Source organism: Falco cherrug, chromosome 3 (genome assembly GCF_023634085.1).
Source record: "Falco cherrug isolate bFalChe1 chromosome 3, bFalChe1.pri, whole genome shotgun sequence".
Taxonomy (NCBI): domain Eukaryota; kingdom Metazoa; phylum Chordata; class Aves; order Falconiformes; family Falconidae; genus Falco; species Falco cherrug.
Genome location: NC_073699.1, coordinates 110,548,622 through 110,566,331, shown reverse-complemented (window position 1 = coordinate 110,566,331; position 17,710 = coordinate 110,548,622). Strand labels below are relative to the sequence as shown.

Here is a 17,710-nt window from a genome sequence, read left to right as displayed (position 1 = left end):
ACCCAACCAATATCAACACTACCCTAATTAATTATCAACGCTACCCTAATTATTGACGCTACCCTAAGCTCAAGTGCCGCAGTGGAAAACATAACGAAGAGGCACATCAGTGGAACACCGTGTCACAACCCGTGTTGGCCAACCACCTCCTTCCCAAAAGTTTCCTCTGAACCTGTTTCCAAGGAAAGCTGGAACTGTAGGTATCGCCGATAAATCCTCCGAAATAAGACAAACGGCAAGAAACAAGCTCAAATGCCTTTAATACAAGCCACTGCTGCTTTAAAGCGTCTGCAACACAATGAAATGGCCCAAAGTTGTCACAGATGTCAGGCAGACCACGGGTTGGGTGAATTTTTCATAGTTCCACTGATTTCCATGGGCTATAACAATTTATACCACCAGATGCTCTCCCTCATGTTATACGCCCAAAGTAACAATAAACTTGAGCTGTAGAGTTACGATCACGTTTTAACAAAACATTTAGAAATAACTTTACAGAGCACCTTTTTCCTTTTTTTAAGAAACAAAACCCCCCTATAACTTACTTTTTTTAAAAAATAATAGTTTATTATTGTAATGGCACAGAAACCAGCCACTAGCTTGCACCAACCTTCACTTTCAAGAGGCATTAGCCCAAACTCTATGCACTGCCCTGTAGCTCCTGCACAGCTCCATCACAAGTCACTTTTCCAGCTCCTCAGCTCTTCCCCCTTCACTGTCTACATCCTTGTGGTGCCACCTCTGGATACTGGCACTGCTAATGGCACCCACGGTCCCCGCTAACCTCCTGGCTACGTACTATCAGATTTACTCAATGAATCAAGGTGCTCATAAGGTCTTGGGTCTCCTCTGGGACTTCTCTTTGGGTTCATGGAAGAGATTACAGGAGAGGATACGCTTAAAAACATCGCAATCCCTCTCTGTACACAGAATGATGATATATTCATGCCGCAAGCCTCGCTGAAGAATGCCTTCTCGTCTTTGAATTTCATGGCCCTTGCATTAAAATCCTAGAGCAGGTCTAAGGAACAAAGGGACCCATTTCAGCCCGTAATGTGGTGTTGGGAGAACAGGTTTCACGGCACCAGCCTGCAGGCACGTTTCAGGGTGTCTTTGATTTGAACTGTGCTATATATTTTATTTGAACAATTAAGTTTTTAAACAATAAAAGTAAGTTTTACCTATTTGTACTGAAGAAAGAAAGAAAAAAAAACTGATAAAACTTCAGCTGTCAAGAGAGGTGATCGAGCATAAAGCCTGAAGCTGGTTTAGGCAAATAGCTCAAGGAGTGGTGTAGAAACAACATAAAGCGTGCTGCTTCTAGAAAGAAATTCAGTCCTGAAGCCTGCAAAAACTTCCAGGTCTGAATTAGCAAACTGTGCCAAGTATAATCAGGCACGTTCTGGCTTTCAAGGGAAAAATCAACCAGTCCCTACAAGGTGAAGGATGTATGTTTTTAAAGGAAAAGAAAGCAATTTAAGAAGAGTTTTTCTAACAAAATAAAGCTACCATAATAGTATGCCACTGGGTAAAGCATGTGCTTACTTCTCGCCTCCCAGGCTGAGTCCTACAGCAGTCACAGACCTCACCCACAGCTCAGCCTCTTCAGCCCTTTCAATGTGAGCAAACGTAGGATGCTTTTGCAGCAAAAATGTATCTTGTTTTGGAAGAGCACCCAGTACATCTCGTTGTTGAAAGACATCCACCACCCAGTGCCCCAGCACACACTGACCAGTGTCCTGTGCCCCGCAGAGTGTCTACGAGACAGCTGGAGCCTGTGTTACTCTTTTTTTCTTCTTTTTCATCCCTAGACATAAAATCCCTGCTTAATCTCCTGCTGATCAAAATGTAATACAAGGTAAATGAAAATATAGTTTTAGAAACAATCCGTCTGAGGAATTTTCCAGTCTCAGAAAAAAGAAAAAAAAAAAAAAGGCAAAATAAAATGTGGCAGAGGGGAAAGGACTGAGCATAGTCCAAAAATAGTCCCGTCCCAAACACCTACTGCTGCAATACCTCCTATTCCTATGCTTCGGGACAATACTTACACTGATCATTAAAGAGTAAAACTTAAACGTGAATACACAGACACTTAAGGACAGCTAGCAGGGCATTCTGTTATTTTCTACCCGATCCTCACGTTGCTTTTTGGATCAGAGAAAAGATAAAAATGTCTGTCTCCAAGCCTATCACTAGATCTTTGGTGTGATTTAGGACAACCGAGCACCCTTGGTGGAATATTTAGCTGAAGAACATCTTTCTGTAGTAGTTGATATCACCACAGCAACAAAGACGCTGGTTCAAGAGCAATTAAATGCTTTAATCTGCTCCTGCTATGGAAGCAGCAACCTCTGGCAGGTAAGCAGGGCAGGTTTTTCCACTGCCCCTCCTCGCCAGGAGCTCATTTGGTCTAATCCTCTCCAGCCAGCACTTCCCTCCCTTCTTACCACTGGCAAAACCTCAAATTCGTGTTCGCAACTAATTTGCAAGAAGCCTTCTAATTTTTTGAGATGTCAGATGCAGCGTCAAATATTTTCCCCTTTTATTTGACAAGTGTGATTCTGCTTGAGCTGCTCGTGTCAATGCTGTATAATAAACAGTATGTACCATATCTCACAGCAGTACCGACACCACAGCATCGAGTGATCGCGGAGTAATCGAGTGCAAACGAGACAAGGGAAACTCTGGGATCTTTTCGTCCCCCACCTCGAGAAGCTGTCCTGTGTTTGTAGGAGCTTGCTGGTGACTTTCTGCGCCTGGGATCTCTGCCCAACGTGAGATTACGGCCTCTCCCCTCAGCGGATCAGCAGCTTTCTGCGTCAATCCATGCACCCTGCAAAGGGTCCGGACACTACACCAGCCTGCCAGCCGCAGCGAGCACGCTGGGTAGGTGACTGCGTCGGGAAATATTTTGAACACTGGCAGTAAACGAACCAGCTGACCACCAGCTCCTTGTGCCTCCCTGCTCCGCATCTCAAGGGAAGAGCCCTTATCCCAAATGGTTTGAACTGCTGCTCCCTCAGCATCTCAGCAAAGAGAAAAGAAAATACCGACTGTTTTCCCCCTCCTCCAGGCTCGTGAAAACATGTTTTCTTCAGGTTTAACTTGCACACAACAGAACAGAGCCTAAATCAGATCTAAAAGACAGACCTAAAACAGATTCCATGCTACCCCCAAGGTCCTCACCTCCAAAACAGCCTTAGTTGGCTTTTAATCACCCAAGCAAAAGGCAATTTGAAAGAAAGAAACTGCAGCTATCACCAAGCCTAAAAAACCCGTGAGTTTGAGCAGAATGACTGTAAAGCAGGCATTTTTAAACACACTGCCAAAGACAGCCACCTCATTGACAACAGATGTCATTTCTGACACTAGCAGGGCTGAGAGGCAAACGCAAGACGACACTATCTAGCGTTAAATTTGTCGCAGCATTTAAGCCCTAGCAGAATAAGCACAGCATTATGTTATAAAGGAAGAAAAAAGCATAGGAAAGCTTAAATAGCAGCCACTGAAGGGTTTCTGCTATGAAGCTGCCGTCAAAACAAGGCGATTTTGGACAGCCAGTGCTGTCTGCTCGGGGTGCGAGGTTCACAACTGCAGCCTTGAGGAGCGAGCGCTACCCAAATCCCACCGAAGGCAACAAGCATCACCTAAACAAACATCTTTGACAACTATTACACAACAAATGCTTCTGCTCGGCGGGCTTCCAACCAGATGGAGGTGTGCCTTCGCTGCTATTTGTGTCAAATCCACAAGGGGGGGGGGGGGGGGGGGGGGGGCGGGAAAGGGAGGAAGAAAGTGCTTTATGAAGTTCTGCAGGTACTAAGTTCACATCTAAGTAGCCTGAATAAACTATCAAAACATCCAACGGAATAATCACAGCGCTCCACTGCTTTTCAGACAAGTCAGCTGATGAAAAGTATTGCATCTATTCATCTGTCAAAAGGACTTGTTTCTGTGCCAAGCAGCTAAATAGGTACACAAAGTAATATAATCACATGCAGTCACGCTGGAAACGTGGCTTTTATACACTGCTGCTGAAGTGCAGAGGATGAAGTGAGCAAATGAAGAGACCAGTGAGGAAATGCTCCCCAAATCCCCAAAATAAACTACAGTGGAGGGGAAGGCAGGGAAGCAAATACCGTTCTGTATAAAAAATTTGGTTCAGAAGCATCTAAATTCTGGCATTGAAATCCCTAAAGTTCAAATAATTGCAGCACCCTGAGGTGGAAGAGAACGGATGGCTGCTGAGCTGCTCCACTTTTGAGGCAGAGCAATTTGCTTCCCTTAAAGCTTTCATCTTAGTGATTTTATATTTCAGATGGGGCTGTTCACGGGGGGGAAGGCGATAATAGTTGTGTGTTTATGTATTCCCACAACTTGCTGGGGAAAACCCTTTCTATCCATTTTCCATGCAGTATTCACCTTGGGCTGCTGACTGTGCTAAGCAAAAAAAACCCAACAAAAACACTACCAACAAAACAAATGAAAAAAGTTATTCTTAGATCAGTTCCCAAGCTGGTTAATAAACACTGAGCCTGCTGCGTAACATGACTCCCTCGGTACTGACTGTACTGGGAATAAACAGGCAAAGTACACACATCAGGGTCAGAAAAAGCTGAGTCACGCAGCTCTCTGCCTCCCGCAGCCGGTGGAAATTTTTTTTTTTTTTTTTTTTTTTGGAACAAAACTCTTTAAATCCCCAGGCAGAAAGGTGTTGCTTGGTGAGCTTTCTGCCTTCAGCAGCACGGTTGGGTTGAACGTGGGAAGGGGTTAAGTCCTGTCGTCGTTTCTTGAATCCTCTCTTGACTTAGGAAGTTCAGCTGGGTCTATATTTACTGGTTACATACGAAGAGGAGAAATGGTCTTGTAGTTCCAACACATGACCGTGACTCAGGAGCCTGCTGCTCTATTACTATCGCTATCGCTGTGACCTTGGCTGAGAAAACCTTCGGACTCCCAGTTTCTTCCCAGTAACACCAACGCAGCAATCGCGCTCCGGTCCAGGGTGAGCTGAAACTCTGCTGAATGCCAGCAAAAAGCTTTAATCTCTTTGGGAGGAACATGACGGCGTAAGCAAAACGTTTTATAACAATAGGAAGCATGCTGGGGCCACAGGCAGCCGTTAGCTATCCTGGAGCGACCCTAAAGGGCATTTTTTTTTGTGTGTGTGTGGCCACAACAGAAAGCAATGTGATGCTCACACGTGAATAAAAAAAATATGATACTTTGCTGTAGTGGTTTATATCTCATTTGAGCATTCAGATCACTGCGCTGACAGAGAGTACCCAGCTAAAAGCTTACTGGAAGTGCCACCATGTCTACTGTCACAAAGATTTTTTTTTACTATTTTACGTTGAGAGAGAAAAGAGCAAAAATATTCTTCAGCTGGAAATGGGATAATACTGTTGCAAGATCTCTCCCTCCCTCCAAAAGGCCTCCAAGCAAAACCACACACATTCCTCTGGATGTACAGGTGTTCCTGCACGACAGTGGTCTTTGACCAAAACATTCACTGACCCAGTTAAATGCTAAATATTGATTAAAACCAAACCCGATGGGCACTTAGAGTAACACCGTCATGTATACTAAGGGATCCCCAACCCTAAATTTATAAATTCTTATTTACACAAGCTCCCTGACACAGAATGCAGCTGCCCCTGGAGCAAGGTATAGGAGACAGCACCACAAGAGTCACCGGCAAGATCACTGCACAGATGTTTCCTTTCTATCCCCATTTTTAAAAAACGGACTTCCAGCTGCTGAACTGTTTTCCTCGAGGAAAACCACAACAGGGAGTGCAGGACAGGCTGTGCTGATGCACCAACCCTCGAGGCTGCTCTTGGAGCCTCTCAGGAATTTTCCCCCTGGGTCACTGACCTGCACAGGAGTTTGGCTTCAGATGCAGGTGTAGAAATCCCCCCCGCAGCAGCATAAACCATCACTTGGTTCACAAGCGAGGAAAGATGGTGCCAGCAAGGACGCAGCTTTAATTCTGAATCATCATTTATCTGTTGAGTTGGATTTGCTCTGCCCTCCCTGAAATCAAATCACTGTCCTACGAAACAACTGCAACCGCGTAGTACCCAATAAGCAGAAATCTCTCAGCGTTCAGTTCTTAAATTTTAATCCTCTGATTATTATTTTTTTTTTTAAAAAAACCTGTATCTTCATTTTGACCTAATAAACTAGTCTGCAGGCAAGCACATGCTAGAACAGCAGTTCTTCAGATTGCTTCAGATTTGCCTCCTACAAAACCAGAGCCCTTCTTTTTCCTCAAGCTTTGGTTTCTGAACGGCCCCAGTTTTCAGACAGGTGTGTATCAGCACAAACGCACGGTGTCAGCAGAGGCAGCTCTCCCGTCTTCCCCCCAAACGCAACTGTTTGCTCCTGTGCTCTTTCAGCAGTGTTGCTGGCTTCAGGAGACTGCAAAAAGGTTTGAAACTTCCAGATTGAATGTTGCAGCAAGGTGGTATTTTTTTTTCTGATTATGAAAAGCAGTATTATTGCAAGGCAGAGATAACAGCTACAGCCAGAGCATCTGGGAACAGCCCAGAATCTCCTACTGCTACAGCCTAGAAGCCACAGCGCTAATGAAAGGCTCGTTTTTCCATCCGGGTGCTGACTTATGAACAACGGTAGCATCAAGTGAAAGGGATGAAGAGGTTCCTGCTCTCACTGTCCCCCTTACCAGCCTCCCAGGGGCTGCAGCAGAGATGACTGAACTGGAGGTGAAGCAGCTTTGACCTAAAATTAGTATGTTGGCAACGGACAAAATAAAATCCTTTTTTAACTACATTAACTGGGCTCCCAACGGTGGCATCTCTGGAGTTGCCCAGGATTCAGCCACTTCACCACAGAGTTAACAACGTGTGGGAAGAGCTCAGATAGCAAAGAATTAGATCTTTTAATCCAGCTGCACTCACAGATCAACACCATGAGAAGCCAAACCAGCCACATGAGCCCTTCTCAGTCTCCCTCTGCCCCCCTTAGTCTTACTTTTGCTCAGGGTTATGTTGCCAAGCTAGAAACACCCACCTTGGTGACAAATGCCTAACAAAACTACACTACCTACATCATTTCAGCAGCCCTCCAAACAGCTGCATGTACAAGCAATAAGGACCTGCGGGGAAAGAGAAATAAGTGCCAAAGCAGCGCACAGAAACCCTGCAGGAGTGAACCGTGCTTGACACATCGAGAAGCATTCCCTTGGACACGGACCAATGTCACCAGAACACCTGGAAACCCCTGCTGCAACCAGCTCAGGTTAGTTCCTGCATCTGAACACAAGCGTGACATTACTCAGCTCCTGCATATTTCTTTGGAACATACTTGATTTTTATTACTATTTTGGTAACTAGGTAATTCAAACGTATCATCATTTTTTTTTTCCCTCCCGGTGTGCCCTGCAGTCAGCAGAACAGGGTCACGGCAGACTTTGAAGCTGCTGTCTGGCTTGTATAACGTGAATAATTTGAGCATGGTAGGAAAAAAACCTGTAGTATCTGTAATATATAGAACCAGCTCATCTGCAAATATTACAAACGATGACGGAGAAACCTGGATTATTAAATTTATTCATTTCAGACTTCTTTTTACACAGTACCTTCTCAAATAATGCAAAAAAGCATATTCTCACACTACTCCTGTGAGCTATCCCTGCTTTACAGCTTTAAAAATAGCACAGTGATGACTGAACCAATAAACAAGGACAATTTCCCTCTAAATGCTCACAGTTTGGCTTTCGTTATTCACAATGATACTTCAACTGCGTATCATCAAACATGCTACCAGATTATTCTGGTTAAATAGAAGTCCTCATTCACAGCTACGTGTTCAAATATGCATGGTTTTGGTACACATCACATCAAGAATTTCAATATTTTTTTTTAAGCAGCTCATTTGCATATTATCTAACATCACTGAAATCAGCTTGTCCTCATCAACAGCAGCCCCGTAAAATAAAAAATACACGGCAGTTCTACTTTGCTGACTCTCTATAAGCCAGTGCTGCTACCCTGTAAGATGCATCAGTAACTTCAAAACACTGTTTTTCTGCACATATTGGTATATATTACTTGGAATATTCAAATCCCCATTAAAATCAATGATGCCAGAGCTCTTCTCTGACACTGAACAGGTTGTACAGATTAAGGGTTTCCACTTAAAAACAGAATTTAACACAATTACAGCGCAAATACCCAGCTCCTGATGAAGGAAGGGGCTGGGATGGGACCAACTTGTGACAACTGGTACAAAATCTTTGCATGTTGGATTTACTAGGAAGCTTCGAGGTTTGGATTTGGATGGAAGCAAAGAGCAAGCAAGGACTGTGACTGCTTGGTGCGGTTATTTAAATATTTATTTTTTTTTTCAAAAGCTGTTTCCTCAAAATGCCAGATGATTGTTAGCTCCAGGTGTCGTGCCTGACTTTAGGGAGTCACCAAACCACAGACAAGAAGAACAAGCAGAGAAGAGCCTGCACTGCTTGCAGCAGTCGGCATCCTCACTGGTCCCCCTCCTTGCAAGCATACTGGTTTCTGCTCCCCCCTTTTTCCACAAGCCCAACCTTCAGCATTCCCCATGTTTGTAAACTCAGCCTTTAAATGGATACAAATACCCTGACCCAAGAGGAATTACTTCTCCCACAAATGTGGCTCAACCACTGTTATCCTTTTCTTCTGCAGCAGTTTGTCTCTGGGTGCATCAGCTGTGTCATTACCTGCCCTGCTAGATTTTTAACCACTTTTTTTAGGGCTTCGTATGATTTAACATTCATGCATTGAAGGGGCAAAAGCAGCAAGCTGAGCCAGGAAAGAGAATCCCACGTATTAACTGCAGAGCTACAGGCATTTTTCCTACTTTAACATGAATAATCAGATTGTCACTGAGGGAAGGCAGCGAAGGAAACGTGGTTTCCTCCTCCTCGGACAAAGAGAGTTTGTGCAAAGGACAACACAGACACCAGATACGCACTCCCTTCCTTCCTGCTTAAGACACTGTCGTTACTATTCTTGCAGGGATGCTACAAAGGAAGAGGGTGAAAAGGAAAAGCAAGACAGAAAGTGTCCCTCTCTTGAGGCGCCACCTCCCCAGTTCAGGCTTACCTTACGTTTTTAACATAATAATTGCAATTATTTTACCAGCAGCTATACTGTGGGATGCAACTGTCCCTTAGTGCAAAGGTAAACAGAACACAAAGCTTTGGGGAGGAAACAATCATCTTTTTGCTTTTTAAAAAAAGGTAAGACACTCAAGCCGGTAAGCCCCTACCAAATTTTAGACTGCAGTGATGTGGGTCAGCTAAAGATGCAGAGTGAAATATTTAAACAAGTGTAATTTTGAGACCTCAAGGTGCACAGATGTCCTGCTAGCCGCTGTCCCCCTCCCAAAGACACTTTTGTTACTTCATCTATCAACATGGAATGTGCCTAGATTCAAAACTGTTGTTAACAAAGGCACGAGAGCAAGGATAATGTCACAGTAGATTATTATTTCATAATATCTGTAAATACTAGCATGGATTTAACTTGGCTCCTCACAGAGACTGAAATTACAGTCCCCACCTTGACTGCAGCACATGGCCCACAGCCTGGGGGTGGTCTGGTAATGACCATTACATAATTAAGTGAATTAGTATTTCCCATAATAAGGGTACTCAAAAATAAAGAATGTATGTGCAAGTCTATGTGTGCTGGGGGCAGAAATACAACATCTCCGCTGCTGGAAGCGGATCTGTGAATCTTAGCGGGTACACCCTTCCATTTACAACATGCCTTTCGCTTGTCCTGTACCATTTTGTCCCATTTTAACCAGAACATGAACTTTGAGGATGAATACTTGTGCTCAGGAACACAACCTGCAGTCAGCTGAGACCCCTACACCACGCTGATGTCAAACCACATGTTTGCAGCTTTTATCCTACTTTCCTCCAAGACAAAAAAGCTCCATAATTTGTCACCTTCCATCTCTCTCTAAGGATGTTTCCATCCCTGGAGATACTCAAAACCCAAGTGGACATGGTCCAGAGTAACCTGCTCCGACCCAGCTTTGAGCAGGCGCTCCAGCGAGATGATCTCCATCTCTCATTCAACCTCAACCTTTTTATGACACCATGGCAGCAATCAAATAAAACATTCCATTTCCATTTTACTCCGTTACACTGAAGCCCAGAAATACCACTGCATACAGCTTTGTGCTAATTCAGACCGTTTAAAGCAACTAAATAAATCACCGGTTTCTAACGGCACCGTAAGGAGGGGTCTATGGAGAACACGGGCACAGCCCTTCCAGGCCACAAGGAGCCAGAAGTGGAATTACCGCTCCGTAGCCATCACATCCTCTTGTGCTCCTTATATATATATATAAATATTAAAAAAAAATGGCTCCAGAGCTTATTCTTCAGTCCCCCAGCCTGGCACAACAGCTAACAGCACACTCCAGTAATTCAGTGTCTCTTTCTCCCCAGTTTGATCTAGTTGCAGGGATATTTTATGCCCTCTATGGTTATAAAATACAGACCGTGTAAAGCTCTGACTTTTTTTGCTGACTTTGGCATTTATTGGGACATATTGCCTTCTGCAACACATTGTGTTTGTTTAAAAACTATGTATTTTCTGGAGCATGCAAGAAAACATCCATTAAGTCGCACAGAACAGAAGGTATTATTGCAGAAGGAATACCAGAATAGAAATTATTAAACATAAGAAAATGGCAAGTTGCCTCACATTATTTTGTCTTCTTGCATTATGAAGAAAAATGTGGTTCGACAAGTGGTAAAGTCTGAAAAACATCAAAATAAAGCACAGTCCACATGACTGTGAGAAAAGAAAACATGCACGGAAAAGTCCTGAAGAAAGGGATTTGCAGAATTTTAAGACAGTTAACAGAAGAGTTTGATTTTCTATTAAAAACGCTATTTCACACCCCACCCCCTAAAAAAAGAAAGTTACTGGCAATTTTAAAGCTGCTTTTGATTCACAATTGTATCACAAACCAAATGAAAACTCTCCCGCTAGATCATGCATCCAGGACGCGCCGGATGGCCAACACACCTACTGTGAGAGCTTTTTTATTCAAAATAACTCAGTTTACACCAAGGTGGACAGCCCAGGACAGACTCTGAACCAGGCCAGGGTCCCTTCTGAAAGAAAAAGCTCAAGCAGCAGTAGAAAAAAAATATGTATCTTCCCCCTCAGGGCAACAAGACCACACAGAGAAGTATTAAACACACCTCTCAAAGCAGCAATCCACTGCAAAACGCAGGAGCAGCAGCGAGGGAGCAGGTCTGCAAGCAGACCTAGTCCCGGCCAGACTCAGTATTTGTGCTGCAATCTTCCCTTTGCACACGTACATGATAAAATTGTAACGGATTTTCCTTTCTTTCCTTTCCCTGTTAGAAAAAGGAAGAATTAAAGGCTGCTTCTAGCCCTTCTGAAATGCACAAATATTAAACCGAATTCATTCATCCCACCTACGTTGTGCCTTTAACTGTTTCCAAGGTTAAATAATTACTAAAGTTAACAGCATTAATCAGCATCTGAAGGCACATTATGCCTTCCCACTATCCCAGATCTCCCTTCCTGCACTTCTTACACCCAGCTGCTCTCCCCAAATTAGCAGACCCCCATCAGGTTGGGCACCCCTCCACAAACGACCCTGGTAGCAGGTGCTGAGACACAGACATGCTTTCCACTTCCAGTGCAGATTTGCTCAGATTTAAACTAATGAGGTAAAAAGGCACAGCAATGAATCAAAAATAATGAAATACGTTATATGAGCAAATATTCCCAGCGTTATTAACCCAATCAAAAACCTACTAATCCTATTACAAAACAGAGAGTTCAGCTGCACTTCCAGAAGGTCTTTAACACAAAGGCCCAAAGAAGATTACACTTCTCCTGGATTTATCAGCCATTAAATAACTCGCATTTTCAAATCTCCACCTGCAGCCATATATTCCTGCAAGCTCCGAATTAGTGAGCTGCATTAAAAATAGGGGTTGCAAAGAAGCCTAACCTGGACGTATGGAAGCACACAGAAGAAAAGCACGAGAGGTCAAATTCTTGACTGCTCAGAAAAAAAAAAACCCCGAAAACATTAACACATGTGTCCAGAAGGCAGGTTTCTTGCCCACAAAGCACTATCAGGAGTTTAGTTGCTTAAATTCTTTTTATCCTCATTATCTGGTATGGCCAGAAGACCCAAGAAGCTGAAATCCACCGCTCGGAGGGGCAGCACGCACATGCAAACTCCTCCCTGGGCTGGTCCAGCCCCGATTTCTTCACTTAACGCATGGAGAATTGAATCTTTCATTCTGTGTCCACATCAGCGTGGCCACGAAGATGATTGATAATTAATACCTTGACTGACAACCGTACCTGCTCGACACGTTACAGGATTCCACGGGTTTTAATCGGCATGAAATCCGCTCTAACGGCACCTGACATAGAACAAGGAGGTTCCTGGATGGAAAAACTCTCTGGGTGACGAGTTCCCTGCAAAGCTTAGAGAACTGACTCCAACCAAGGTGTCTACAAAAGATGCTCTCAAAAGGCAGAAATGGCAGGGTGTCTGAACAAAATAAAAATAAAATTAGGGAGCCCCTTGTGGTCCAGGGGCCGTGGAAGTTTACTACCTGACTTCACGCAGATTACTTCTGAGCAAAGTATACGCGGACTCGATTAACGGGGAATAGCTGCACTTGGGGGAAGAGGAGCGTAACGTGTCGCTCACCGGTAACAAGGCACAGAAGGCAGCTGCCACCAGCACGAGGGGTGAGCAGCCACCGTTAACACTCAACCACATCCCAGGGCACCCAGCTTACTACAGGGCACAAACGGGCAAAGTTACGATGCAATTACATTCCTCCTTCCCTTCCAATCCGTTAGTAAATGTCACTTTATTAAAAACATCTAAAACGTAAAATTGGGCTACAAATGATGAGAGGGAAGTATTGAATAAACAGCACGGTTCTAACAGGATTCCAGCTCCTGGAGAAAGGATCCAAGATAATAAAGGGGGGGCTTGGGGATTGCCTATAAACATGCCACAGATGGCACACAGACACGCTTCCTGGCACAGATTCCCAGACCTTAAGGTACCAAGGAATGCCTCACTGCTATTACAAACGCTAATTTAGCAATGGTGACATTTTTTGAGGACCAGAATGAGACCACAAAACTCTTTTCACTTAAGGCAAAGAACCAGATGGTAACAAGTTTCAGCTAGTACAATCTGGTTTGGATTTAAATCAGCCACCTAGAAGTCAAGATCTCTGTACACCAAGATGCTGGGAAGTCAGTTCTCTTGCACTTTTGTTTTCTGCAGATGTATCTCAACGTTGGTAGAAACGGTAAGGGTATTAAACACGGCTGTCAGTAACTAAAACAGCTTCGGAGTCAGGTCTCAATAGATGCCACAGGGTCCTCTGCTCACTGGGTACTTCATCATTTTAGCCTGAGAGGTAGCCATGGGCACGAAGCGCCGATCTGCTCAGTGCACAGCGTGTTCTTAACGAGAACTAAACATTTCCCTGATTACAGAGGAAATTCCTGGCAATTTGTTCCAAGCGTGGTTGGTCGGTGTTTTACATACTGTGGTCCCAGGCTAAAAGAATCCCTCAGCATGCACATCACAGCCCGCAGTTTTAAAGCTGAGGCGGAGAAAGCCAAGAGTCTTTTCCAAACCATTCCCCCCTCTTGTGTTGCTTCAGCTCACGCGCCAGAACCCACTGCACTTGTTCCTTGGGATCCTTCAAAACACTCCTAGGTCACCAGGAGGGATGAAATGGTCTTCTCCTGATATCCTAAGCTTCGGATGCTGCCTCCTGCTCACGGTACAACTGGAGGAGCCCTCTCCTCCTCTTTTCATCACTCACTGGACAGAGGGAAGCATTTTCCTGCTGCCTCCTTCCAAACCCCAGTCTGGTTGCTTTGGAAGAGCTCCACTTTCTTGTTATTCCTGTCTTAACACGGCCACACCATAAATTACTGCAACATAAAGCCGGAGTGGGGGGCAGATTTACAGCGTTTCAGCTGCTTTGTGTTAACTGCCTGTGTGAACGCTCTTTGCCTGCACTACTTGCACTGGGCTATCTCACATCCATCATGGGATGGGTGTGCTCAGGCAAGCAGTTACCCTGCGGTGCCTGGCACACTGTAAATCCATGCCCTGTCTGATCTCAGGATAACTTGATCCAGTAGCTACATTCAAGGAGAAACTTCTCTGCTCCTTTTCAATGATTTCTGCTTCCCTCTGTATGCTGAGAAAGCGAATTTTCTCAAACAAGCTACTTCTGAAGCCTGCAAGCCAAGACAGGAGGCAAAGGAGATGCACCCCTCCTCTCCCAGTTGGTACCAGGGGCTCTTCCATGCAAGGAACAGCAGAAATATGGAATTTTATGTACACGGGGCCACATCTGGCCATAACATCACTGCAGCAACATGTGCTCTGCATTCCCCAACGCCAGCGGAGTTCAACACATTCCTGAGAGCAGCAGTATGATTTCAAGGCCCTGGAATTTGGGAAGCAGAAACACTGTCTCTTGCTGCAGCGACGGGGGTGTGGGACCATTTCACATCACTGCCAAGCTCTTCCCATTTTGCTGCTGCCCTTCAGAATTGGTTTTTGTAAAGTGCCAGCGGCTGGTCATTCTGAAAGACTTTGGAGGAAGTCAAACAGCAAGCCTTGCTCTTGGTTTGGCTATGTCAGATGGAAAAGGTAGAAGAAAGACACCAAACCACAGCACCGCATGACCATTTGTTTCTGTTTATTTAAATAAAGTTAAAGGAAAGCCAGCTACAAAGGTACCACATACATTTGCACCTGACTTTCCTTCCCACAGGAGACATGCAATATCCCACACACCTCCTGATCGGCGGTTCCCAAAGCCTCTCTTACAGATGACTCAACATGATGCTGTCCTCTTGTCCCACAGAAGTTTGCAGGGCTCTACGAAGTGCTCCAGGTCCCAGTGCCCACAGCTTTTGTAAGGGACAGTAGTTCCTTTTATCACTTACCAGCATGTTAAGGTATTACCTAATCACCCATCACCCAGACTTACTGGAACAGGCAACTTTAGAGCTGCCAGGACAGAGAGGGGACCATTTGCAGAACCACAGCACTTATTAACCCTCCATTCTCCTTCGCAACACGGTTTCTGCAAGATCCCCACTAGAAGAAACCGGTAAGCGACTGTGAGCTCCAAGAGGAGCGATGCTGAGATGCCTGCTAGGAATGAGCAAGGGACTGACCTCTCTGCTGAGCGCTGGACCAAGAGTTAGCACTCAGTAATTTGTGATTGCACGAGCAAGTAACACATATTCTACCACTAGCAACATTATTTTTAGACCTAAGTGATACCCAAAGCCCCAAAACATACATAAATATTTTCAATCACTGCTGCCTAAACAGCAGTCTTATCTTGGAAAGACTCAATTTGATGAGTATTCAGTAAGTCACGGTTCTGGTGGAGAAATCAACCCCTTAATCAGATTCTGTTTCAAACGAAGAGGTCTCTTCCTTACTTTTTTAACTACGCTCTCTAAGCCAGAACACACACCCCCCTCGCCACGCACAAACACAACCCATTAGACACAACTGGACAAATGCAAAGACAACCTTCATTCAATCACCAACAAAGCGTAGGTTGTCAAGATACAGAATAGTTTGTGAAGTGTTACATTGCTGTTAAAGGAATCAGTAATAACCCATTCATCAGAACACCATGTCAGCTCAGGTCCCTTCATCTCAAAAGGGAAACAGCAGGATTTAAGGGATGCAAGAATCAGAGAAAGAACAATTTCAGCACGGAAAAAACTTTCAAGTGATGAGAGCTTTAAAGGATTTTGATTGTTCACCTAAAAGAAAGCAAATAAATGAAATCATGATAGATGTTCACAAAGCTGCGAGCCGTCTGGAAATTGGAAACTTCCACTCACCTCGTTTCTTAATACACAACGAGGGCATTCAACGAAACCCACAGAGGACAAATGAGAGATGCAATGAAAAGGTAATAATTTCATCCAACACTCCACACTCAGCTGGGGAATTTCTTACCATAATATAATACTGAAACTCAACACCTGACAGGGGTTGACGTGAGACATACATAAGAATACTCAGAATTCTAGTATTAAAAAAGCCCAAAACACTTAAGTTTACCCAAACCTCTAATAGTTCAGGGGTACAGAAAACTTTCTCTGGGGACACTGTATCCTGTAACTGCTTACATCAAAAGTCTTGGACCCCTTTTAAGCCTTACTGGTGGAAGTGTCCCAAGCGTAGGCACTTCCCTTTTGATTCTGCATCATCACCTCCAGCTGCAAGTGAGAGAGTCAACTGATGGGATGCCACAACACAAAGATACCTGGTCAGAGGCAAGTGCGTGCTGTGAACGAACAGAAACCACTATTTCTGCTGCTTTGCTACCGAATCCCAGCTTTGAAGGAGTCACTCGGGGAAAGCTCCCCAGACCTCACTCCTCTGCAGTCCCAAAAGCACTCAATGACGGACGCTTCGCCGGGCATATAACCTTGGATCTCGCTTTTTCTTCCTCTCACTAAGCACACAAGGGCCAGCCCCATAGAGTCAGAGGACAAATATCTTCCTAGAGCCCTCGAGGATCCTCAGCTGACATGGAGGACGTAAGGTCAAACCGCTCCTGCTAGCAGCACCAGAGTGACACAATCCGCCACTCATTTCCAAGACGATAAGAGCCAGCAGAACAGGAAACAAGCGTTTTCCCCGCTGGCTGGAGTGGTGATTTGGCACAGAGCCTGCTCTCTACGTATGCACTGACTCAACAGGAAAATATTAAGGGAAGAAAAAAAATCTTGATTAGAATTTTTTTTTTTTTTAAAGAGGTTGACTAGAAGTTTCTCTTTCTTCCCCTCTTATCTGCCACATGATTAGCTACCGTCTGTTGACGAGGTTTACCAGGAATTAAATTTCTTGATATACGACACAAGCCAGACAACATTTTAGGGTTTGCTCTGCAACCCTGCTACGTCCTCCCTCTGTTATGTGAGGCTCAGTCTTCAAACCAGAGACTTTATTTCCAACAGCCATGCAGCAAGAGTGCAAGAAATGGCTCTGACACTGCTGCCTGCTGCCTGCAAGCTACTTAATAGATACTTCAGCCTCTAATTTCCCACTCCGTAAAGGATGAGCGTTTGCACATTTTCAACATGACCACAAGTTCCCAGTTTTCCCCCCAAGTTTTACCTAGAAATGTGTAATATTAAGGTGAAGTGCTCCTTACGCGACCTTATTTGTTATTCACGCATCTCCTCGTCTAAAAGGTCAGCTGCAGTTTAATATTTCATCCACATTAAAGAGGCCGGCAGGAGGACTAGAAAGCTTGCCTTCTCCCAGCTCTGCAACACGCTCAAGGCTCTCCCCGCCGCCTCGCAGCCGTCCCCAGCCCATCCTCAGTTGTCACCTTGCCTCCCCACTTCACACCTTGCTCAGCACGAAGCCAACCTACTCGCATCTTCCTACTTTGTACCATTGATATGAACAAGCACAAACTGAACAGGAGCAAACGAAACGCAAGGCTCTCCTCTACTTCAAACCTCAATGTTTTACATATCCCACTTTCCCCACCCTGCACCTTTTATCTCCCCTCTTTCTAAACCTCATAACCTGTCTCTTTTGCCCCTTCCTTAAGATAAGCTTCTCCACTCTCACATCAACCCTGTAGAATATTCAT

General features: G+C 44.6%; 1 protein-coding gene across 30 annotated transcripts in view; it reads right to left on the bottom strand.

The window, feature by feature from the left end:
- Positions 1-17,710, bottom strand: part of EIF4G3 (eukaryotic translation initiation factor 4 gamma 3) — a 148,313-nt gene that overhangs the window by 79,230 nt on the left and 51,373 nt on the right. The window lies entirely within an intron of this gene.